The following is a 25066-nucleotide window of genomic DNA, read 5'->3' as shown; positions in this document are numbered from 1 at the left end:
TTTCGGTCTCGGCGGTGAAAGGCTATCGCTCAGACTTAAGCCTGGCCTTCAGGCTTAAAGGAATGGACATTTCTTCCTCGCTGGAACTTTCTTTGCTCATACGAAGCTATGAACTTTCCTGCCCTCAGTCGGAAGTGAGACCTCCTCCATGGAACGTGGTTCGGGTTCTCAGGGCTCTTAAGAGACCTCCGTTCGAACCATTACGCCAGGCTTCTGATCGTCACCTGACTTGGAAGACGGTGTTCCTGCTCGCTCTTGCTTTAGCCAAGCGTGTTAGTGAACTTCATGGTCTCTCGTACGACGTCACCCATTCAAGGGGATGGGGGGAGGTAACGTTCAGGTTCGTCCCTGAGTTTGTTGCTAAGACTCAAAATCCTGGAGTTCCGGACCCACGGTTCGACTCCTTCAGGTTTTCGAGTCTTCGTTCTGTAACAGATGACCCAGACCATCTCCTACTATGCCCAGTAAGGAGTCTGAGGCGTTATCTTAAAGGAACAGCTGCAGTTCGTCCTCGCGTGCAAGCCCTATTTGTGAGCACAGGAAGGACAAAGAGGAGGGTCACCAAGAATACCATCTCAGCTTGGATTCAAAGGGTCATCCATCATGCCCTGAATCCAGACCCTCCTCCGTCACGTCGCCCTAGAGCACACGATGTCAAAGGCATCGCAACGTCCCTGGCATTCAAGAGAAACTTCTCTGTGACGCAGGTGCTACAAGCTGGGGTCTGGAAGCGTCAAACGATCTTCACAGCCCACTACCTGCAGGACGTGACCCACAGGAGCCTCGATACGTTCTCTATCGGCCCTGTGGTGGCTGCACAACAGCTGGTCTAACCTCAGGCTCCTTAAATAGACAGGTAGCAGAAGGTTGAGGGCATTGTTACCCGGTTTTAGACTGCATGAATGAAAAAGTATGTCTGGCCCTTACTCTTTTCTTCATCCTCCCCTCTCTTGGGGAAAGCAGCATCCTGGGTTCTCTGCATAGATGACCTCAAACCACTGAAGGTAAACCATGCTTCCTTGTGTTCCTAGTATTAATATGATACTGTCGCGTCCCCCATACCCTGACGAGGTGGTATTGGGAGCGACCTAACCTAGAATTCCATCGAAAGGACTTCAGGTCAAGTTCCTAGGACGATTCACACTTCATTCCTTCACACACAAGCTTATGTAGGCCGCACGTTCCTTGCGGAGCAAGGAATTTGCGAGGTCCAGGGACTCCTTTTCTCGAGTGCTGCTCACTCGGATTCTGAGTCCCCGGCCAAAAGCCAAAGCCAGTAAGGCTGGGACTTTCCACCCTACCTAAGGGTTAAGTCACCCCATGTAAATAGCGTGGTTTGTATTTTGGTTACGGAACAAATGACAAATTCGGAGATAATATTTATTTTTCCTAACCATACAAACCTTAGCTATTTACACATATTTGCCCGCCAGCCCTGTCCCCCGTGAAGTCCTACCTCTAAGCGAAGTGAATCAGTTCACCGGTGTGTGAGGGGGGAGGGGTAGCTAGCTACCCATCCCCTACCCCCTCGCTAACTAGCGAGAGGGTAGTTAACCCTCGTTGAAAATCTAATGGCTCGTCATTTCAGCTACGCCGAAAGTAATACCCCATGTAAATAGCTAAGGTTTGTATGGTTAGGAAAAATACAAATTATCTCCGAATTTGTCATTTTGTAAATACCCTTTACATTACTGTAATTATAAAAGTACAAATTTTTTTGTTATTTTGTTACAGTATAGTCTGAAATCATAAATGATTGTTTTAAGAATGTAAATATGAAAGTGGTAAAGCATCAGAACAAGTGTCACAACAAGCATCTTGGCATATTAAAAAGATCTAGGATGCAGGAAATTTCTTACAACTTGCAATTCAACTTTTGCAAGGTCTTGATGCCATTAATTCATTTAGGTAATTATGTAAATACTCTGTGCCCTCTATTATCCACGCCATTGTTTTGCAGTTAATACTTTTGTGAAATAATTGCAGTAATCAGGAAATGCCATGTTTCAGTATTGTACATTGGCTTTCCTTTACTTTAACTCATACACAATGAGTTACCATTTTTAAATTTCTGCTATTTATTTTCCTAGTTTGAAGTGCTGCTATTTTATTTACATTTGCTTTTATTTATGTATTTAAATAGTGAAAATCTGTATTTCTCATATTGAATGTTAGTTTTTCATGGGGAAATAGTAAGAACCATGTTCCTTTTTAGGGAGGTGATATTTAAAAGTAAAATGACAAAACTGTAGTAAAACTAGAGTATTTTTGTACAAATATGCTGTGCTAATTGGAGCTTAGTACTCTAGTATGCCACTACTTTACAATAATTTATTATATTTTTAAGAGAAAGGAGTTGCAGTTTGAGAGAAGGAAAAGGGTTTGGTGTCAGTATATTACAATTTTTTTATTATTCATTTCGAAGATACTGAATTTTCCTGAACCAAATCCTCATATACTGTATGATGAAATAGTGTCATGCATTTGATAGCTTATGTTTGAGAGACCATTTTTACAAACTATTAAATTTTCAATGTCACTGAGACGTGACTGAACGACCCTAGTCATTATTCAATGGACTCATACTATGTAGTATTTACACAATTGGTAAAAAGTTCATAATATCAAAATATAAGGAAACACATAGGTATAGCCAGCTTCCAGCTTTATTGATAGTATAAATTCTTTTGCCACCCTCAGGCTGATAAAGTTGTATAAGATTTACCTAGATATGAAATCAAAACCGGGGGTGTTTTTTTTTTTTTCTAATTATTTCCCAGATTCAAGTGTACTGTACACCTTAACTATTCTATGTGATGTACAAATATAAAAGTAAATCAATACTATTTACCCGTATACCATTATGAATAAATTTACATTTGTACTTACATGAATACAAACTATCATCGTTTAATAGGAGTATGATTTCAGCGAAGCTGGAAAATGGCTCTTAAGATTTTTAACGAGCGGTTTAGTAGTAGCTGGCTGGTGACGGATAACTCCTGTCCACCTGACCGACCATGAAGCTACCACTTTGGTTTCAACTGCCATGTAGTACAGATGTATTTTGCTGCTGCCTCATTGATGTTTTGACCGTTTGCTTTTTCTCTTGGATTGAACATATGTGCTGGGAAATTGTCGTGTTCGAGGGATATTAAAGAAAGAAGACAAGGATATGCAGTATTAATAAGCATACCTTAAGATACTTTTATCTAGCCTTGAATGCCAATAACCTGCCTAAATGTTTCCTAATCTGTCTTGCCATCAGTAACATTGACATCTTGAACGAGTTCATACAACTCTCGTCAGTTGCTTCCGAGTGTCTGGATGGTTTACATAACCGTTCTGTCTTGTGAATTTCAATTACCAGTACCCTTTTTTCCCATAGCTCCTTCAAGCATTTGTGTGTTTTGAGGTGTCTTTTATACCGATTCCCGTGTTTATGGAATGTTTGATTGCTGTTAGTCTGGTAGACTTTGGTTGTGCAACCCATCGAATTTGGAGTTCTCAGGAAATGCCGGTGCTTCCCCTTCCAATTCTGTCAAATTCTGTAGGATTTACATGAGTTGTAAGGAATGTTAGGAAAAGGTACCAGTGCAGAAGTAAATCTGTTAATTTTTATTCCCTTAGTGAATTAATGTGGCACTTGGCCTGCATAGTTCAATAATCATAAATCATTGCAGCAGGAAAGGTTTTTGAAGATAAGATAAAAGGGCACGATTAATTAGGAATTTTGGGTTATGGATTTATTCCCATTTAAGGGGAGAAAGTGTTCAGACGAGCTTCTTCCCCCTGTCTTTCAACCAGTTGTTTTTTCCTATGATTGACATGCTCTAGTGTTTAAAGTGTTGGTCTTGTGGATTCGGGATCCTCTATGACATAGGTTCAGTCTTTCACCATGCTAGCTTGAGAATCTTTTCAACAAATTTCTAGTTAGGCATCCATTGACAGGCAAGTTAGAATTTGCCTTTGTTATGAATGCTAATAATCATTCTCTTTTAGCTCCTCATTGGGTACCTGTCAACAGTACTTAACCTGTTAAGTATCACCCACTTAATAATACGTGCATCATGATCTAATCGGTACCGCCTTCAACGGCATATTACGTTCATGACTTTAAATGTGTTTCAAGTCATCTGTCCCGTTATAATGTGTTTGCTCATATAGTAAGTATGCGAATACCACTTTGCAACTCTCAGCATATGTAAGCTGTAAATGGAAACAATAAAGGTGTCTGACAAATGTTTCTGAAGGTCGTTTGACGTTGGACAACTAGTACTGTCTGGTTTCCTTTCAGTGCGCTTCAGGCATTTATGCAGAGGGTAATCTGTCATGCTTCTTTCCCAATGAATGGCCTAAATACAAGGCGTATTTCTTTAAGTGAAATACTGTACTAAATAAGGAGTCTGATAATGATGATAAAAGAATGATAATGCCTAGATGTTTGATATTTTTCATTCTGTATTAATTAGCCTATATTTAACTATAAATATGAATTATAGGCATAAAAATTAATACTGTATTAACTTTGAAAAACTATCATTGGTGAAATGACCGCTAACTGCAAAAAAAAGCTTGACGGTACGTTACCAGAGAGGTGGTGCGGGGTGGGGGACATAAAACAGGTCAAGGTAAAGGTATGACTGAGCACACTCATGCAAACCCCTACATTTCATAGGCCTAGGTTGGGCAAGGTCTGACTGGGTTCCTGACAGTAAATTACCTAACACTTCCCCTTCTCCATTTCATCAATCAAGGAGGTAACTGATGACTTGACAGTTTGCTACTATTTACTGTGAGAGTACTTGGAAAACAAGTGTCCTTAACATTTCCTTGAAAGACTTTATATCATCATTCATTCTGTTGTTAAGTGGAAACTTGTTATGTAGTCTTGGGAATGCATAGTTTAAAGCTCTAGAACCCAAGTTTAATACTGTGGAATGTGTCCTGTATCTTTAAAATGGTTGAAATAAGTCAGTTTGTGAATAAGGTTTTGTTTCCCTGTAAAAGAAACTCCAGCCCAGGCATATTTTATTTTGAATATCATTTTGTGTCACTTAACATTTTACTGTACAGTGTATCACTATATCATCATATAGTAATTCTAGCAGAATCTTTAGAATTAATATTCTCTATAAATAAAGCTGTGATCTTTGAGTGAATGAGCGATTGATGCACACTTAACCCTCTGCCATAGTGCATTCCAATATAGCGTTGTATTACTATTGCAGATACTTAAAAACCAGCCCAAATGACCTATCGCGCCCTAAATGACTGCTATAGCACACCCAAAAAGGTAAATATAATGGCCTGTTGAGTTTTCTTTTTATTATTTAGTTAAGTTACCATATACAGGTATTCGCGTGTAACGGCCAATGTTTACTCCATTTCTCGAATGTCATGGACATGTGGGAATGATTCTGGGTTAGCCTGTTTAATGAAGTACAGAATCTGTTGTCTGATTCCTTTAAGGGTGATGGTTCCTCCGTTCTCTAATAAACAAGGGCCCAGAGGACTTAGTGGAAGTTCTATTTAAGTAGTCTTTCAAAGTCATAACTGGACATAAGGATGGATCCTGCGGAAGGGGGACAAAGTGAGTAAGATGCTAAATGAGGAGCGACGTCATTGGCGTGGGTGGACGTGTTGGTAGCGACGGTCTGTAGTGGACTTTGAATGGCCCATCTTGGTTTCGGGGATATTTGACGGGGAGATATCTAATTGGTGCGAGACCTCTGCTAGTGATTTTCACGCCCTTGTTATAATATACCGACACCTTTTAGGTAAGCGAGCTGATTTCATACCTGGCATTCCTATGCAATTTTTTCTCTGGTAATATTTAGCAGTTATATACCTTAGAAATGATGTTAAAGGAACATTTCACTGGGCGGCACAGGTCTCTCGCCCAGAAATAGATTTTTCCTTCGTCAAAATCCCTTCTTTATCCCGTCATGTACTTCAATGGGTTAGAAAATTAAAAGATAATGATAAAAGTATCATTAGTAATGTTATAATCATTGCATAAATGCATGCAGCCACAATAACAACTGTACAAAAAAACATATATTTTGTTAACAACTCTCAAATCAGATATTACCTGTTTTGTTTGTATTTCAATCATCATACGATAGTAAACAAAGTAGCATAAGACTAGTATTTTTTACATTATACTCTTAATCACTGTGAAGGAAAGATCCTCAAGAAAATATAGTGCCAAATATAAACGAAAAGCTGTAAATGTAGGCGAGAAGACAAACAAACAAATATAGCCACTATTCTGTTTGGAATGGGAAAGCTGCGTCCAAAAGTGGAGGAAACAAAATGGATATACAGTAAATGGATATACAGTTTGAACAAAGTAGCCTAGTACATGAGTGCTTATGCTAATTTCATACCATGTATGATGCAACCTCCTTTAATTTAGTTTCAATATTAGTCTTCAAAATTCGCATGTTACGCATAATTACAGTAGTTTCATTAAAAAGAGGTAAAAATAGGGTAAATTTGGAATAAAATGTGACACAAGGGTATCAATAAGAATTATCATAAAAGTTCTTCAGTTTGGCTATCGTGTTCATGGCTATATCGCGGCAATAATGTTATCAATTAGGCGTGATAGTGAAGGGTTTAGTGTATTATTTGAGTATCTCGGGTTACATTGAGTTTTGAGAATATTTTTCATATGATCAACAAGACTGTTACTTCTTTGATGTTGTATACATGTTGGTTACTATTAGTCCAGAAAATACTTAATTTATGGTGCATCAAATTCCATATTTTAAATATTTAACTTAGCCGGTGAATATATAATAGCTGAGCCTCCGGCGGCTCGACAGAAAAACACACAAAAACTCGCGAGCGATCGCTATGAAGGTTGCGGGTGTGCCCACTAGCGCCAACTATCGGCCAGATACCGCATATACATGTAAACAGACCCAATTTTTTCTCTGTCGGCCTTAACGACAAGACGTATCAATACTCGCTGTATAACCTGGAGTTTTCTCAACATATTTGGTGAAGTACTTCCTTTTGGTTTGAGCTTTCGCAGTGCAGGTGTTTTATCTTCAACTTAAATCTTGAACTCGTTTTTGGATAGATTTAATTTTTGATGACTTTGGATTGTTTTTTTGGACTTTCTTTGACTTTTAAATGGCCGACCCTTCCCTTAGTACGGAAGTGTGTTTTAGGCTTTTAACAATTATCTTATCACGTTATAAATTAATTATAGATTTTCCTCTATATATTTTATATCTCAACCGCCTTTATTAGGCCTCTTCGATTAGCTTTCCATTTATAATAAACATCAAGATAAATTTTAATGATTTGTTTATATGCGACCTTTCCTATTCCTCCTCTAATCCGAGAGTAGGCGGTCCTAACTTGGAAACCGAAGTTAAACAACGTTGAGCCCTTTCAATCGTAAATAACTTTTACAGAGCAAATGATTTAAAACTTATTAAATGAATATTTTTTAGTAGATATTTTATGAAAGATTTTCTTTGAATAGTCTTCGTACTGTTTCAAAGATGAACTAACGTTTAGTTTATTTATGCTACGCTGTTTGCGCTCTATCGTTACGATAGAGAGAGAGAGAATCACGGTTTCACTTTGCAGAAAGAGTAAATCGATTCTGACGTTTTGTTCATTCTTCTTTCAAACTTAAATGTTTTAAATACTATTTTAAAGGAACTTGTTAATTGAAAAACCTTTCAGTTTTTTCCTTTGGTCAAATAACCTGTTTATTGACGAAAGGTAAGTGGGCTCTTCTCTTCGGTGCGAAATCAAGAGAGAGAGAGAGAGAGAGAGAGAGAGAGAGAGAGAGAGAGAGAGAGAGAGAGAGAGAGAGAGAGAGAGAGAGAGAGAGAGAGAGATGTTCCGATCTGTATTCTCGTCCCAAGCGAGTAACGTTGTTCTCGAGTCAGTTTTTTACTCTCGTCCTTAGTCTCTGTACGGGGAGAAAGGATAAAACGTTTTTAGTTTTTATTCTCGTCCCAAGGCACTGTACGGTGAGAGATTGAAAACGTAGTTTTGAATGAACTAGTGTTTAGTCTCCTTCCCAGCCACTGATCTTTTTATCTTAATATATGTTTACTGTTTTTTGCTTGTATTAATGTGCTTACATTATACGACTGATTTCACAATTATAACCTTTTGATGAGGGTAGAATTGCGTGCTTCAGGTAGAAATCAGTTTTATTCATACCTAATGTGAATTGTTGAAAAATTCGATTTCAGTGAAGTAGTGATAATCGTAGTGATAAAGTGATAATTGCGCAAAGTGTATCAGTGTTGCGACCGAGGGTGTGTCTGTTCGTGCCTGTCGTTCGCCTAGTCCGAGACCTCTTGCAAGCTCCCAAGCCCAGGGGAGAAGTAATGTCGTACGACTTATGGGTTCGAGAGGACTTGATCAGCGAACAGACTTCCCTCTATGGTTTCAGCCGTGTCTCATCAACACCGCCCCTACCATAAGACGAGCGAGACGATTTTCTCCTCGTCATCCGAAGGCTTTTCGCATAAGAAACTGTGGAACAAGGTTTCGAGGCCCTTTAAGCGAAAGTCAGTCCTTTCAGGACAGGTCCAGCGTCCTGGTTTTAACCATTAGGACAGCTCTGACCCTATGCAGTCATCGGAAGACTGCTCGCCGCCTAAACAAAAGCGTAACACAGGCTCCGAGAGTCTTTTTGTAGGCAAGGTTTTGCAGTCACAGACGTTACCCTCGTCTCTTACCGCAACCATTCCCGTTGATCCTAAATGGGTTGTACGGCAAGACATGCAGAATAAGCTTACCTCTCTTATGGAGGACTATTCTGTTGAGCAGGTTCACGATGATCCTCGCCGCTTAGCTGATCGAGATCTTGGCCGTCAGCCGCCCAAACGAGCCTTTGCTTGTCCTGTTGACATTGACGTTACAAAGTCACGTCAATCGTGTTTTGTAGAGCCTCATTCGATGCAGTCCCGTGTTGACTCTCAGCCGCTTGTGGACGTTCAGCCGCTGCCGCTTGCTCTTGTTGACGTTCAGGACGTTCACCAACCAGCATAGTTGACTTGTTTTGACGTTGAGCGTCAAGCACCGCAGTCAAGAGTTGTTTTGAATGCTCAGTCTAAGCAGTCAAGGCAGTCTCGAGTTGACGTCGAACGTCCTCCCGCACCTGTTGTTGTTACTGGTCAGTCCTTTAAGCAGTTACATGACATAGCGTCCTTGACTGATACTGTTGCTCCTTTGCGTGTGGACTCTGCTTGTCAAGCATTGCCACCACGGCAGGTCTCTCCCTTGCTTGAGACTCTGCTATTGTCGGACAAGGTTCCTTCAGATGAGGAAGTTGCTGATCCCCCTCCTACTGATATTCCCTTGAGGACTCTGTCAGACGGAGAGGAGCCTAAAGCTGCTCAGCCCTCTATGGACTTTAAGTAAATCATGCTGATTTTTAAGGATCTTTGTCCGGATCTTTTTGTAATTGCTGCTCCTCGTTCGCCTAAACGTCAGAGTTTACACTAGGCCTAGCTACTTCGAAGCCGTTGTTTTATAAGCTAGTGCTCTCTCGCTCTTCTAAGAGAGCTATACGTTTGCTAGGCGACTGGTTAATCACCAGGAGGAGTTTGGGGGAGACAGCCTTTGCTTTCCCTACTTTTAAGCTGGCTTATAGAGCGAGAGTCTGATATGACACGGGAGAAGTTCTCGGCTTGGGAGTTCCTGCCTCTGCCCAGATAGACTTCTCAAACCTCATAGACTCTCCCTGGCGCCTGACCATGAGACGCTCCAAGATTTTATGGTCGACTTCAGAGCTAGACCATCTCCTGTTAGGAGATTTTTCGAGCGTTTGAAGTTTTGCTGTACAATTATGTCTTGCATAAACAAGGCCTTCAGGGATGGCTCCAATGATCTGACAGCCACGTTCTCTGCAGGAACAAGTCCCTCAGGGATGGCTCCAATGATCTGGCAGCCATGTTCACTGCAGGAGTACGTAAGAGGCAAGTGCGCTCAATGTGTTCATTGTCAAGACAAACTTCACGATGAAGTCTACCAGGCTGTCTTGACAGCATTAATGGAAGGCGACTGGATGGTCTCTCTCAACCTTCAGGAGGCATACTTCCACATTCCTATACACCCGGATTCCCAACCGTTTCTGAGGTTTGTTTACAGGAAATGTGGGGTACCAGTTTCGAGCCCTGTGCTTTGGCCTCAGTCCTGCTCCTCTCGTGTTTACGAGGCTCATGAGGAATGTGGCAAAATCCCCCCATCTATCGGGGATCCGAGCCTCCCTGTACTTGGACGACTGGCTTCTCAGAGCATTGTCCAGTCTTCGCTGTCTGCAGGATCTACATTGGACGTTGAGTCTGGCCAGGGAGTTGGGACTTTTGGTCAACCTAAAAGTCCCAGCTGATCCCATCCCAGATTATTCTATATTTGGGGATGGAGATTCGCAGTCCAGTTTTCTGTCTGCCACCCGAATAGAACAATCCCTGCTCGAAGTCCAACTAATGCTGAAAAGAGAACGTTTGTTCAATCAGGAGTTGGAACAGTCTCGTAAGGACTCTCTCATCCCTGGAGCAGTTTGTCTCACTAGGGAGACTACACCTTCTGCCTCTCCGGTTCCATCTAGCCTCTCACTGGAACTAGGACAAGACGTTAGAGACGGTATCATTCCCAGTCTCCGAACCAGTAAAGGCATGCCTGAAATGGTGGGACAGCAATATCAGTCTGAGAGAGGGACTATCCCTAGCAGTCAAGAACCCAAACCACGTGTTGTTCTCAGACGCGTCGGATTTGGGTTGGGGTGCGACCCTGGACGGTCGGGAATGCTCGGGTCTGTGGACCTCAAGTCAGAAGAGCATGCACATCAACGGCAAGGAGCTATTAGCAGTCCACTTGGCCTTGATGATATTCGAATGCTTCTTCGAAACTAAGTGGTAGAGGTCAACTCAGACAATCACCACAGCTTTGGCGTACATCTCCAAGCAAGGAGGCTCACACTCCTTCACGCTGCTCGAGATCGCAAGGGACCTTCTCTTATGGTCAAGAAATCGAGGCATCTCCCTGTTGACGAGATTCGTTCAGGGGGACTTGAACGTCTTGGTAGACTGTCTCAGTCGGAGGGGTCAGGTGATACCCACGGAATGGACCCTCCACAAGGACGTGGGCAAGAGTCTTTGGGCTACTTGGGGTCAACCCACCATAGACCTCTTTGCCTCCTCGTTGACCAAAAGGTTACCAATCTATTGCTCTCCAGTCCTAGATACAGAAGCAATCCACATAGACGCGTTTCTACTGGATTGGTCTCTTCTGGACTTATATGCATTCCCACTGGATTGGTCTCTTCTGGACTTATATGCATTCCCACGATTCAAGATAGTCAACAAGGTACTGCAGAAGTTCGCCTCTCACGAAGGGACAAGGTTGACGTTGGTTGCTACCCTCTGGCCCGCGAGAGAGTGGTTCACCGAGGTACTTCAATGGCTGGTAGACTTTCCAAGAAGTCTTCCTCTAAGGGTAGATCTGTTACGTCAGCCCCACGTAAAGAATGTCCATCAAAGCCTCCCCGCTCTTCGTCTGACTTCCTTCAGACTATCGAAAGACTCCCAAGAGCTCGAGGCTTTTCGAAGGAGGCAGCCAGTGCGATTGCAAGAGCGAGGAGAGCTTCTACCATTAGAGTATACCAGTCGAAGTGGGAAGTCTTTCGAGACTGGTGCAAGTCAGCATCTGTGTCCTCGTCCAGTACCTCTGTAGCCCAAATCGCAGATTTTCTTTTACATCTGAGGAAGGTTCGCTCCCTTTCAGCTCCCACGATTAAGGGCTACAGGAGCATGTTGGCTTCGGTCTTTCGACATAGAGGCTTAGATCTTTCCAACAATAAAGATCTCCAAGATCTCCTTAAGTCTTTCGAGACCTCTAAGGAAAGTCGTTTGGCAACTCCTGGATGGAACTTAGACGTGGTCCTAAGGTTCCTCATGTCAGACAGGTTTGAGCCATTACATTCAGCCTCCCTGAAGGATCTCACCCTCAAGACACTTAAGACACTTTTCCTAGTGTGCTTGGCTTCGGCTAAAAGGGTCAGTGAACTTCATGCTTTCAGTAAGAACATCGGCTTTTCTACAGAAAAAGCCACTTGTTCACTTCAACTTGGTTTCCTGGCCAAAAATGAACTGCCTTCTCGTCCTTGGCCTAAATCTTTTGATATTCCTTGCTTATCAGAGATCGTAGGCAACGAACTGGAAAGAGTATTATGTCCTGTTAGAACTCTTAAGTTCTATTTAGCTCGTACTAAGTCATTACGAGGTAAATCTGAGGCATTATGGTGCTCAGTTAAGAAACCATCATTGCCTATGTCAAAGAATGCTTTGTCATATTTTATCAGATTTTTAATACGAGAAGCTCATTCTCACTTGAATGAGAAAGACCGATGTTTGCTTAAGGTTAAGACGCACGAAGTTAGAGCTATAGCAACCTCCGTGGCCTTCAAGCAAAATAAATCTCTGCAAAGTATTATGGACGCGACCTTTTGGAGAAGCAAGTCAGTGTTTGCGTCATTTTACTTGAAAGATGTCCAGAATCTTTACGAGGACTGCTACACACTGGGTCCATTCGTTGCAGCGAGTGCAGTAGTGGGTGAGGGTTCTACCACTACATTACCCTAATTCCAATATCCTTTTTAATCTGTCTCTTGAAATGTTTTTAATATTGTTTTTTGGGTTGTACGGAAGGCTAAGAAGCCTTTCGCATCCTGGTTAATTTGGCGGGTGGTCAAAGTCATTTCTTGAGAGTGCCCAGATTAGGGGTTTGATGAGGTCCTGTTGTATGGGTTGCAGCCCTTAATACTTCAGCTCCTGGGAGTCTTTCAGCATCCTAAGAGGATCGCTGGGCTTCATGAGGAAGACAGACTAATAAGGCAGAGTAATCGTCTAAGTCAACTTCCTTACCAGGTACCTTTATATATTTGGGTTTTGTTATGATATAACTGTCAAAAACTCTAAGCATATATGCTGTAAACTTAATTAACTCTGGTCTCTACCCACCACCATGGGTGTGAATCAGCTATTATATATTCACCAGCTAAGTTAAATATTTAAAAATGATATTTTAATTATAAAATAAATTTTTGAATATACTTACCCGGTGAATATATAAATTAAAGGCCCCCCCCCTTCCTCCCCGATAGAAACCCAGCGGGATGAGAAAAATTGGGTCTGTTTACATGTATATGCGGTATCTGGCCGATAGTTGGCGCTAGTGGGCACACCCGCAACCTTCATAGCGATCGCTCGCGAGTTTTTGTGTGTTTTTCTGTCGAGCCGCCTGAGGCTCAGCTATTATATATTTACCTTGTAAGTATATTCAAAAATTTATTTTATTATTAAAATATCATATTTCATTGATGATTATCTAATAGCCCTTTCATTATCAAAAGAACTATTGATGACATAAGAAGAAGTAAGGTTATGTCTTAGCATATGTGGCGACAGACATTGTTGTGAATTAGAGTGGGTCTGCTCATTCCTGGTAAGGCAACAACATTCAGACGCAAGTTTTAAAGACTGTTCACTTTTGAATTCTATATTTGTGTGTAGTGCAATTTGTCTCAAACCAAGGCTATATTTATACAGTACCAATGTTTCTCATAAGATAGTGACTTTGTCTCCATTAGTGTCATTTCAGAGAAATGTATTAAATCTAAAAATTCAGTGTTGGTTTTTTATGCCAATGAACTTCAAAGTTTTTTTCACTGTGGTGTTATTCATCATTTCTTGTTTGCATTATCAATAGGCTTATATAATGAACTATATTCTCTGTAGACTTTTAGCCTCTTATTGTCCATGAGCACAGTGACTACCATAAACTGAGCAACCCAAGATGTCATGATTAACTTCCTAAATACTGTAAATGTGCAGTACTTAACCATGAATAATTTCATTCATAAGTCACTTGTTAGATCATGACAAGTAGAAAATGGTGTGCTTTTATATATGAATACGATCCAAAAGTTATGGTAACCACTATGTTGTCTGGTTGAATTAATTTATTATAGAATTATGAATTTTCTCCCATATATTCATATTTTTTATTGCAGTAAGTCTTATAATGCAGGTTTGGGATTAATCTTCACGATTAACCCTTTGGTACTTTTTTCTCTTATGTACATTAAACTAATTGTTTTGCATGGAAGTTGAAAGATTCTTTGTTTGTATGGTCTCTGAATTTTCATTTTTTTTTTTTTCATAAAATTTGTTCATCTTTGATGATACAAAAAGAAAATCACAGATCTATCAGTAATTCTCACTTGAAAGAGATATGTGTCGAGGAATTAAATGAATGACTGTCATTACAGAATTAATTTGGGTTAATTTTTCTTTTTAAACAGAAAAGATGACTTTTTAGAAATATAACCCTTAAGTAAACTTTGCTCTTTATCTTCCAGCCAGCATGTATACAGCTCTTAATATTCTCAGAAGATTTCGAAGATGATATCCTCAAGGAATACAAGTCATCTATAAGAGCCAAGGCATCTTGGGTGCTACAGATTCATCATGCGCCACACTGAAAATTCACTGATAATGTTTTGACTTCAAATTAAATTTGAAAAAAGTTCCTTTGTATAATATTGATGTAAAGGTTTCATAGTCTTATTGCTAGAAATTTGACAAAATGTTGTAACTGAACTAAAGACCAAACTTTTTTTCATTGTCGGTTAGAAAATATTCTTTCAATAATCAGAAATTTGTGGTATTAGTAAATAGTTCATTCATATTTGTTCCTACGTGTATATGAACCTTTTTCCTTTTTAATAGGGGAATATATCTTCAGTGTGAGCTGTAACAACCATTAAAATTGTTATTGAGGAAGTTGATAACAGGTGGCGAGTGCGGACAAAAAGCGCCAGCCCTTTACCTGACGGAAGTTCAGCATTTTTGTTTTCAGCTGCAACAAGTATGGATGTATTGTTGCTCCTTTACCAAACTTTTTAATTTTTCTTTTTCTCATAGGAAGTAAATGCTGGTTGTTGATTGTGATGGATATGAAGCAAGGGATTTATAGTTGCTTGGGAAATGGACAAATAGTGGACATTGCAACTGGTTTAAGTCTAAACTGGTTGTAGATCCACACATTGCATGCACCTTGTAGAGGACATGATTGTTTGCAATCATCTCAGTGCGCCGAATGTAGGTTGAGGCCTACTGTGCTGTGAGGAGGAGGAATAGAACTAGCCTTCTCCCAGTCTGACACCCAAACAGACATTGAGGAAGTCTATTGCTTCTTTCCGTCATTAACTGCGTCTGCTTCTACTACCCCTGTGCATATACTCCCGCCTTGATCCATGGGGATTATGCGTCAGGTGCAAGGAACCCTTGTAACTACATTGACAGACTTTATAAAGTTCTGGTGGCGTGTAGTGTTCCCCCAGTGTTTTCTGCACCCCATTGGAAATTGGAGGCTCTTCCATTTTCATGTAGACTGCTGACAATGAGGTTGACCTAAGGAAGGCTTGGGCCTCCTTAGGTCATTGGATAAGCCCTCCATGACTTGGTTGAGGGAGCCAGTAGCTAAAGTTACTTCTCCCCTGGTGGACCCAGTGCCAGTGTTTCCATAGTGATGTCAGTGATGAAAACCGTGTTCAATGTGACCCCAGTGTCAGTGACTCCAGTGATGTCCCCTACTAAGCAAAAGAGGACTGTGAAGGCACTTCCTGTGACACTGGTGCCGGCTAGAAAAGTGCGAGTTTTGCCTGTGTTGTGTATTACCTTGTTCATCACACGTGGACCTCGTATTACCTTGTGCATCACCCCTGTGTTTGTTACTCCTTCCCCTGTGCCTAGGTGTCCAGGGCTCTGAATCCATGCTCCCTCTGTTCCTCTGACCGCACCTGTTAGTGCTTATGTACTTCACCCTTGACAGTGTTAAAAGAAATGTGCTTGTTCTTCATCATCCTCCTCCTCCTATTCTTCCTTGTCCTGTTTGACTTCAGACTTTGATTCTGATGCTGGTGCTTCTGCTTTGAAAACGATGAGGAAGAAGAGGTCAAGTTTGTCCAGTAGTCGTAAGGAAAAGGCTCCTGACGGTACCACCTTTCTTTTGGAGGGATGGATGATACCCAGGTGGTTTCTGGATCTACAGCCCTGTATTTCGTTCACACAGGGCTGTATATGTGGTGGGGGAGGCCAAGTCATGAGTTTACCCTGGGAGCCAGGTGTGACAGGAGTGACATCTGTAATCTTTCTGTACCATTGTTGATGGAGGAGCTTTGGCAGCCTTCATTACCTTTCCTACCGGTACGTACGTTGGACTCTCGAGTAGTTAAGAGGTTGGCACCACTCGAAGCTGTCAGTGGAAGATAATGAGTTGAGGGCAGATTATCCTTTTCCAAAGCACTGGGTGGTGACCATCCTCCTGCCCAAAAGAGCAGAGTTAAGAGTGCGAGGTACTCCTTCCATCTCTGCCATGATCAATGCCAGAGAGACACTTTCTTCTGATGTCAGTCTTCCCAGGTCTTCTTCAGCCTGGGGTGGGAGACCATTATCAACCTCTTGTCTACTGATCAGATTTGGGTATCAACAGAGTTCAGGATGGGAACAGTAGGTTCTGTACTGAGTTCCCTCAGAGAGGGTGACTTCATGCTTTAACTGGATCTGAAGGATGTGTACTTTCAAGTACCAATGCATTAGTCCTGCAGAAGTTCCTCTGATTCTCGTTCTATGGTGTCTACGATTCAATGTAGGCTACCAGTTCAAGCCTGTGATTTTGGAGTGTGTATTGCTCGTCAGTTGTTCACTCAGCTCTTCACCTTGGTAACAGCCTGGTCTCACTCACAAGAGAGACATCTGTCAATGTACAGTCAGGCCTCCTTAGGTAACAGACAGGCGAGAATCTGCTAATACTTGCTACCCACGGGAAGGGTAACTCTTAACATACCAACTTACTACTCATGGCGTACGAGCTGTCGACTAAGTAGCACACTGTACTGCCTTATATTATTTTTACTTGGTTTCTATTACACTATAAGTATTGTGTTAATGAATGAACACATTTCAGTAAGTGCACAGTACATGTACACGTGTATTCTGTATAGTATTTAGTATACAGTACTGTGCAGTAGTTAATATAACAATAACACTAATACACTTACTTACTTTGATGGCTGTTTTTCCAGTCCCATACAGCAGGGGAACCCCACTCTCTACATGATCTCCACTGTCGTTTTACCTTGTTCATTCAGAGTATTTAACGTTTCATATCGCGTATAGTTCATTTACTGTTAAATCGTCACTCTTGTTAAAAAGATAATAGTGTTTGTTCTAGGAGGTTTCTAGATTGTTACAAAAGATATTTTTCTGTTTTTTGGCGTAAAGTTTATTTCTGTATATTTGAAACTTGTTACTCTAGCTCTTTTCAACATTTTGAGATTTGAGCAACTTTTATGAATAAAGAGTCCAACACCCCCATCAGACCTACCTTCTATCGGTATGTGAAAGAAAGCGTGTGGGGAGAGGGGTCATTTCAGTGATCTTTGCCTTGTTCAAGTTATTTAACCATGTTTCAGATAATGCTAGCATATCCAAATATTTTTCGTTAATCAATTCACGAATTTGAATACTGTAGTCTTATTATCTACAAATTGTATATTTACATAGCTACAGTTTATGACATCCTTAGTAATCATGATCAGTATTTTCTGCTAGTCTTTTCAATTCCAAGTCATAAGGTTTGCAGTCTCTAGAATTTATTATGTGGTCACTTAGTTTGTTTAACTTTGTACAGTTTAAACATTTTGCCGCTTGCGAATTACTCTTTGGTGGAATGTTTTCCTGAACATTTCCCGCAGACTTTATCACCATTCTTAGACTTGCAATCTTTTTCAAGATGTCCATACTTCTGACAGTGGTAGCAGGTGATCATGTGGTACCTATCACGTATGTTATAAGTACCCCATTGTAACAAAACTTTGTCCCCGTTATTATGAATAGTGTCCTAACTTCAGGATCACATTTCAGATCATAGTGGGTGGTGCATATCATTATTTTTGGTTTTAGTTTTCTGATTTTTCTTGTTTCAGTGTCGGCCACCAATGTCTGAATTTTGTTTGCTGCCTCTTCTTTGATCATTTTGTTTGCAAAGTTTACAATAACGTTTCCATTCGTAATTGACCTCGTGTTAAGTATACGAATGTCTTTAAGTGCTTGTTCAACCTCGCGTTTTCTTTCAGTAATTTTAGTTGTTGTATTAGTGGCTTTAATCATCAACAGATTTTTTTCCTTAACTTTGTCAGCAAACGTCGGTTTTTTCCGGGGAAGTGCCTTGGTACATGTATGTATGTATGTATGTGTCTATCAATGTTTGAAGTGTTGCTTGGATTGTTTCCATATTCATGGGAAGATTATCAACTTTCTCAGTGAGGTCGGCGATCTGGGTGGAATTATTTGCGTGTGCGCTAAGGTCTGCAATTTTGTTTTCCAAGTCATCTATTTTCGCATCTTGTTCGTTCAGGGCCAAATCTCTCACGTTCACATCTTCCTTTAATTTTGATATTACTAAATTAGCTTGTCTGGCTTCATGTACGCAGTGTGGTCATAATTAATCTAGGTTATTCCGTTCATTATCAGTGATGCCTATCACTATATGCACACATTTCGTATGGTATCCATTTTTTCTGTTCTCCCTCCGTGGTTGTACATATGAGGCAGAAATAGTTTGGAACAGACAGTGTACTGTTTCTTATCACTAAGATTAACTAATATCTTTTCAATGATATTCTGAGCAAGAAACAGAAAGCTAAAATACGACTCAGGGCGAGTGTTTAACGGAGCTCCGCGCAACATGTTCACACTCTAGGCTAGGTTAAAGTACACTAACAATAATATTTGAAAGAAAAAGTATCTGTACAACAGCACTAACCGTTTACACACGAAGGTCTACGCCGTAAGTCAAGCATGATGCAACTCTTGAGCTGTCAGCTGTGTCGCTCATGGGGTAGAGTAATGTATGTATAACATTTTATACTGAAATCACTATAAACACACTGGAAATGTACAGGTTTTTACATTACAATGTGATTCTTCACAAGAAGGACTGAAGCAGGAGATGCACAAACGAGGAGAGATACGACAGGACTGAGGCTAGGTCAGTGAAAGATGGTGTGTTGTGCTGTGTGAAGAGGGAAATGGGGCGAAGCATGGCGGGTGCAAAGGAGTTAGGTCAGTTTGAATTTGTATGGCTGCAAGAGTACTTATTGTGAAACTGCAAATATGTGGTTTTTTAATTAATAGGTTATAAGTTTCTTTGTATTGCAAATGACTGAATTTCCGAAGGTGGAACCTGCAAATATCACGGGCTGACTATACCTCAATTCTCTGCATGGCAGTTGCTACAGGATAGAGATCAACTTAGCATTTTGCTATGATAGGGATTGTGATAAACTGGGAGTCAAATCTCATACCCAAGCAGAGCTAAAAGTAATTAAACATGCTGATAGACACTGCAGTAGTGAGAATTATCTTATCAAGTGATGACATCAGTAAGCTCAAGGAAGTAGCGTGACTTTCTGTTCAAAACAGAAATCCCAGTTTGGCACTGACAGAGTCTTTTCAGCCACCTCCTCTCGCCTATGGCCACCTCCAACAGGGATTTCTTCAGTTGTGTTTGAAGGATCGCTGGTCAGCCGTCAGTGATCCCCCATTCCATCCTGTTTTGGGGGGAAGGAGGCTCTGGGATAATCTTACTTGATGGCTGAACAATGTTAACTTCACCAGGGGAGTCCCACTCAACTCAATGCCTCTGGATATGCAACTGCTCTCGGATACATCGAAAGAGGGGTGGGTTGCACTCTTGAACTACCTGATTATCTCCGAAATGTGGTCAAAAGAAGAAATGCATCTGAACATAATCTGGGAAATATAAACAGCCTTCCTAGTAATTAAAGCATCCCAAGAATGTTTGAGGAGGCACTGGATAGTGGCTTTTGTTAAAAAGCAAACTGACATAGTTCACATCTGGGCAACTTTTTATGCCAGAATTGTCAGCTAAGTACGTTACAGGCAAGAGGAATGTACTAGCAGACACACAGTTGCCAGGGCCAGTTTGTAGGGTTGAAGTGGTCCTTACACTCCTGCGTAGCAGAGGGGCTTCTTGCCCTGTCAGGTTCTGCAGGGATCAATCTGTACACCTCAAGGATAAATAGGGAGATCCCTGTCTTTTGCTTCCCTGTTCCAGATACATTGGCATTCCAACACCTGTGATGTTCCTGGTGGCTCCCACATGCTAAATGGCGTCCTGATCTGTTAGCACTGTCATACTTCTCTGTCAGCTGCTGCTTCAGATGTACCACAAATCTATGATGTTCCAGCAATCCATAAAGCGTGATTGTCTCATGCTGGTCTTAGCATCAGAAAAGAGAGTTGGCAAGTGGTATGGTGTGTCTGCCATAGTCTCTCACGCTGAGTTGTAGAGCGATGTCTCCTTTATTCATGTGCCAAGGTTTGTAGCCAAAACTCAGAACCTGTTGCTGCATGACCTTTGCTTCGAGATCTCCTCCATCCTCCCTCTTCATGAAACAGCAAGTGGTGATTGAGAAGAGATGCTTTCGTGTCCTGTTAGGGCTCTGCTGCGCCATCTCGAGAGGATCCGACGTATCAGGCTTAAGTGTCAGTAACTCGTTCCTAGCACTGCAGGACCTAAGTAGTGTCAAGAAATATGATCTCTTTCTATTGTTGTGAGACAATTCGTATAGTGTACCCCTCGACTGCTGAGGGGGTTGAAGTACTCACTAGGACCAGAGCTCACAAAGTCAGATGTATATGCCCCACCCTAGCCTTGTAGAGGAATGTGTCAGTAGGCTAGGTTTTGAAAGCTGGGGTGTGGAAAATCCAGACCACCTTCACAGTCTGTTACCTGTGGGAGTACTTTATTTTCACAAGTCCCTTGACAAATTTATGCTAGGTTCTGTGTGGCTATTCAAGAAGTAGTAGTAGGTTGGCCAAGGCACCAGCCACCCATTGACATACTACCGCTAGAGAGTTATTGGAATCCTTTGACTTGCCAGACAGTACTACATTGGATCCCTCTCTGGTTATGGCTATGGCTCATTTTGTTCATACCACATTCTCCTGTTCTCATACACCTGACAACACTGAGATTACCAAACAGTTCTCCTTTGCTCTAGGGATTAACTACTGCAATGTAATTGTTCAGTGGCTACTTTCCTCTTGGTAAGGGTAGAAGAAACTCTCTAGTTTTGGTTAGCGGCTCTTTTAGGAGTACACTCCAAAATCAAACTACTGTTCTCTGGTCTTGTTTGTTGTCCTAGCCTATGTACCATAGCCTTCCACTGTGTTGGATTAGAGTCCTCTTGCTTAGGGGTACACTCGGCCATGCTGTTCTATCTTATTTCTCTTGCTCTTTTTTTTTTTACCCTCATTGGGCTTATAGCTTCTTGCTTTTCTAACTAGAATTATAGTCTAGCTTGTAATAATAATAATCGTGTAACTATGTCAAATAAGGAACCACGCTCCCTCACCCACTCTATAAGCTGATAAAGTGAATGCACATCCGGCAGCATTCCATGCTATAGAGTTGCCAGCCATGTACTGTACATTCTTGGCAAGAGGAATGCCCCAGTAGATACAATCAGTCGCCAGTGGCAGGTTGTGAGGTCGCAGTGGTCCCTTCATCCCTGCATAGTGAATAGGTTTCTGGTTTTGTCAGGTTCTCCAGGGATCACCCTGTTTGCCTCGAGGCTAAACAAGAAGCTTCCGGTGTTTTCCTTCCTTATCCAGACCTAAGGGACAGGTTTTTAAAGTTATCTTCCACCACTTAGGAGATCATGTGAATGGTTACCCATTTCTGGCAATCAGCATTCAACCTAATCTGTCCGCTGAAGTGAATGTTGATTACGCCAGGACTAGGGATAACCCTGATGGCTCGCATATGGCCACATTTTGAATAATATCTTGACCTGTAAATTCTAATTGAAATACCGATAAAAATCCTTATTCCCCTCACTTCTTTGTCAGGTCCTCCTTCAGAGTTATTATTATTATTAATTATTGATAATTCCACCAAACCATGAAGAGCACTGAAAGGGTTTTTGCGATGCATTGCAGGGGATGTTTGGGTACTTGCCACGGTCCTCTGCAGCTCTGTCTACCAGAAAAAGTAAGCCATCTTCTGGGATTGGTGATATAAAAAGGATTCTTCTCCAGATGGAAGATCTCTAGCTCAGATCACAAAATTCCTCATCATCCTTCACCAAAAGAAGCTCCTCTCAGTCACTGCTGTCAAGGCTACTGCTCAGCCTTGTGCATAGTCTTTCAACTGAAGGGTGTAGACCTCTTTTCCTCTTGGGATTCTGTGTTCATGAGGGCCTTTGAGTGGTCCTGGTCACCCTGGGACCTCAGACCCATTGAATGGGACGGGACCCTCATTCTCAGGGCTCTGATGTGTACCTATTCGATACTTTTGAGTCGATTGTCACAGTTCTGACTCTCAAGATTGTCTTTTGCTACTTAGCATCAGCGAAGAGTGTAGGAAAATTGCACGTTCTTTCCTTTGTTTTTGCGCCGAGGGGTGGAAGGAGCACCCTTTTTTTTATTTTGCTGGGTTACGGCTGCCAAAATTCAGAACTTATGGGCTGTTGGAGCCCTTCTCCATCCCTTCTATACACGAAGCATTGGGTGGTGATCAAGAATGGTTCTGTGAATGCTCTACTGAAAGAGACCCGACACCTTTGACCTAAGTATTAGTGACTCTGCAATATCACCAGTGTTGCCCCCTCAACCACAGTCAGTGTGGGTAAATGCAGTGGTGTCATGTAAATTCCACCCACAAATATTCCTCCCAGAAAATTCCTCCCACTAAAATTTCACCCGTGAAATTCCACCCACAATTTTTTTTTATGAATGTTACTCTTATTGACTGGATTCATTATATCTAATAGAGCTTATTTCTTTCATGCATGTTTAATCATAAAATTGAGATTGAGTTGAACATTATCATTCGGAAATTATTATATGGAAGATAGACACAGGTAATAAAAAAAAATCCTTTTTAATCTTTGAATCAGATGAAAAAAAAATATATTTAAACATTATAGTTAGTTAGAATCAGTTCTTGATTCAACCTATATCAGATAATGATATAAACAGAAACAAGCATAAAATTTTATTCAACCATTCAAGTTTTATGCCATACCTTTCCAAAATTCTTTAATGCATGATGGGTTTTATTAGATTTATCAGTCTTCGATTTATAGACATATTTTTTTCTTTTCTAAGCCACATCTTGTCTTAAATGAGTAATTATAGTTTGGGTAAGAGCTCCCTCTTTTTGGAATGAAAATCAAAGGGCCCATAAATTTGGGATGGATAATTTTTAGTGATGCTCTTATAGTACTATTGAGCCTCCACATGATTGTTCATCGTTGGTACATCATTTAGAGGACTTTCAATGGAAAGAAATTAAAAAACTGAAGTTCAAAAACCATCCACAACATCTTGGATGGGTAAAAATGGCAAAGCACTAAAGCTATTCACTTTCAATGGAAACGAAGTGTCGGTATTATACTTAACCTTCTTACCCATTTCATAAACCTTACACCAGCAGGACTGACCTAAGTGAAACACTTATATCCTGCACAGCTGACTCGTAATTAAAGGACGTTCAATTCTAAATTTTTATGCATATTTGAGAGCTTATTATTCAACGATTAAATAAAAAAAAAACATTATATCATTTATGGTAATTTTTCTTTCATTACCAAAGCTTAACCAATTGTTATAAAGTGTTGTTCATTTTTTTATAAAGAAATTTTGTGGTAGTCAGCATGACCACAGAAAGGTACCAGATATCGTTATTTGAACACATCTTGAGACAATAAACCACAAAACAGCACCAAAAAATGAGTTAATGGGGAACATTATCTCTCTGGTTTCATGAGACTTTATAGAGCTTACACTTTCAAGATGAATCTTGTTGTAGTTTAGCCATCCCAGCTCCCACGCAGTATAAAAAGCATCTTGTCTGTGGTAATATACAAATGTAAATTTGGAATGGAAGGTAGAATGACTAGGTCTTCTTCATTTGTGTGCACCCTCTATTTTGGATGAAGCAGTAGAAACATTACTCTCTGGATTGATTTGATGCTGGTAAGGTACACCTCTGTGCCCCATTTTTTAGAATTTAGAGAAGTATCTCTGCTCCCCCCCTCCTCCCTCTTCCTCCCTAAACAAAGGGGAGGATTGTGGAATATATACCAACCCATTAAGTTTCATATGCTAGGTATATTATTCTCAACTTAAGAGAACTTGGCGAAGGTTGTAAATTTTATTACAGAGGAGGTATATAATTCTCAACTACTATCACCTTCGGGGACAGACCAGGCCCTATCATCCTAATTATCCCAATGATAGACTGATAAATGGTTGTTGGAGTCATCTTTGCTCCCCTTGGGACCCAGGGAAGAAAAAGAACCAACCAGTCGTTATAGGGGGATATTTGACCCACCATATCGGTGAAATGCCCAATTTTAATGGACGGAATGTTTGTATTTGTAGGAATAAATAAATTTAAGATTTATTTATATTTTCCTAGCTATACAAACATGAGTTCTTTAAAGTTAAATTTTCCGCCTCAACCACCCTTCTCAGTCCTGAGCTGAATGCCAAAATTAAAGTTTCCTTTAGGTAGGGGTGGCTACTCGCCACCACTCACCACTCACCACCTGTCATTGACTAGATCATTAATAAGATTAATGGAAGTTTCAGCTCCATTGAATACATGTTCTCTATTTTAAAGGACTTACAAGGTTTTATAGCTATCTCTATATTTAATTCATGCTGAAGCATCATGTAATTGCTTATATTGCTCATTCAACAACTTCAATGTTCATTTTTCCTCTAGTCTAAGAGAAATGGTCTACCTTGTAGATTTTCTCATCTGTTAACAGAATTCTCAAATCTTCTTTCAAAATTATATCTACAGTAGTGATTGTAAATACTTGACACTGCCTGTTACACATGGTACACAATATAGAGACTATCACACAACCACCACATAGCTACTTCTCTTTTTTATTATACCTTTTCCTTTTGTT

At 40.7% G+C, this 25066-nt stretch overlaps 1 long non-coding RNA gene across 1 annotated transcript in view; it reads left to right on the top strand.

Moving 5' to 3' along the window:
* Positions 1 to 14576, top strand: part of LOC137646923 (uncharacterized) — a 31124-nt gene extending 16548 nt beyond the window's left edge. The window contains exons 3-4 of the long non-coding RNA XR_011045495.1: positions 5232 to 5296; positions 14408 to 14576. This is a non-coding gene — a long non-coding RNA (uncharacterized lncRNA). The remainder of the gene's footprint in view (positions 1 to 5231; positions 5297 to 14407) is intronic.
* The last annotated feature ends 10490 nt before the right edge of the window (positions 14577 to 25066 follow it).

The sequence above is a fragment of the Palaemon carinicauda genome, chromosome 9, assembly GCF_036898095.1.
Source record: "Palaemon carinicauda isolate YSFRI2023 chromosome 9, ASM3689809v2, whole genome shotgun sequence".
NCBI lineage: Eukaryota > Metazoa > Arthropoda > Malacostraca > Decapoda > Palaemonidae > Palaemon > Palaemon carinicauda.
This window is presented reverse-complemented; position numbering and strand designations above follow the sequence as displayed.